The sequence below is a fragment of the Dama dama genome, chromosome 14 (genome assembly GCF_033118175.1).
Source record: "Dama dama isolate Ldn47 chromosome 14, ASM3311817v1, whole genome shotgun sequence".
NCBI lineage: Eukaryota > Metazoa > Chordata > Mammalia > Artiodactyla > Cervidae > Dama > Dama dama.
The window spans coordinates 40,546,139-40,547,221 of record NC_083694.1 but is presented as its reverse complement, the minus strand read 5'-3'; the positions used below and the strand labels follow the sequence as shown (position 1 = coordinate 40,547,221).

Sequence of the window (1,083 nt, the reverse complement as noted above, 5' to 3'; positions counted from 1 at the left end):
TACTTTGAGGACCTAAATCTTGGTGCTAAATAGATTTAATGGCTTAAAATAGTTATTTTTTTCCCAACAAAACTCTTACACATTTATTACTAAGCCAAAGCACTAGTGCAGAAACACTGACACCAAGAGAAAAATTATTTTCCCAGTAAAACACATCCAGTCATTGAGATAGTAGTGCTGTTCTCAAAGTGATGCAGTCAGATGCAAGTGACCTTGACACGACATACGCTTGTACTGCGTCATATGCGAGGCTCCTTACAGACCCAGCTTGGTTCTTCTTCATTGCCTTCTCTTCGAGTTGTACCTGATATTATTACCAGTTTTCATTCAAATCCAGTAAGGAATGGGACCATTCTGGCTTTGTTTCTTGGCCAAGAATCACTTGATCCTGAAAGTCATGTGAGAAGACATGGCGAGGAGCAAATTCAGCTGCACATAGGATGACAGAGAAGAGAAGAGAGTGGCCATGATTTAATGATCTTCTATCATGGTTCTGGCTGTGCTGACTCAGCAAAGCAGTTCTCACTCAGAGTCTCTTAGGCCATTGCATTCATAGTGGCTGAGCCTGGGGTCGTTGCAAAGTCTTCTCGTTCACATCTGGCTGTTGGTTGGGACCCAGCTGGGACTGTTGGCTGGAATACCTACACGTGGCCTCTCTGGCACTTTTATCTTCACATTCCAGATTCTAAGAGCTAACACCCCAAGAGGACCAGATAAAAAATTGGTCTTTTATGACCTAGCAGTCTCAGAAGTCACACACTGTCACTTCTGCTGCCTTCACAGGCCTGCCTGGGTTCATGGGGAGGGAATACAGACCTCATCTCTCAATGGGAGAAATTCCAATGTCACATGTTAAGAACAGCGTGTGGGGACTTCCTTGGCAGCCCCGTGGTTAGGACTCTGCTTTCACTTAGTTCCCCAACGAGTGAAAGTGAAAATGTTAGTTGCTCATTTGTGTCCAAGTCTTCACAACCCTGTTGCCTGTAGCCCACCAGGCTCCTCTGTTCACAGAATTCCCCAGACAAGAATACTGGAGTGGGTAGCCATTCCCTTTTCCAGGGCCTTGGTTCAATCCCTGGTTGG

General features: G+C 45.3%; 1 pseudogene; it reads right to left on the bottom strand.

Moving 5' to 3' along the window:
- Positions 1-255: 255 nt before the first annotated feature.
- On the bottom strand, positions 256-411 carry LOC133069619 (large ribosomal subunit protein eL39-like; annotated as a pseudogene).
- Positions 412-1,083: the final 672 nt, after the last annotated feature.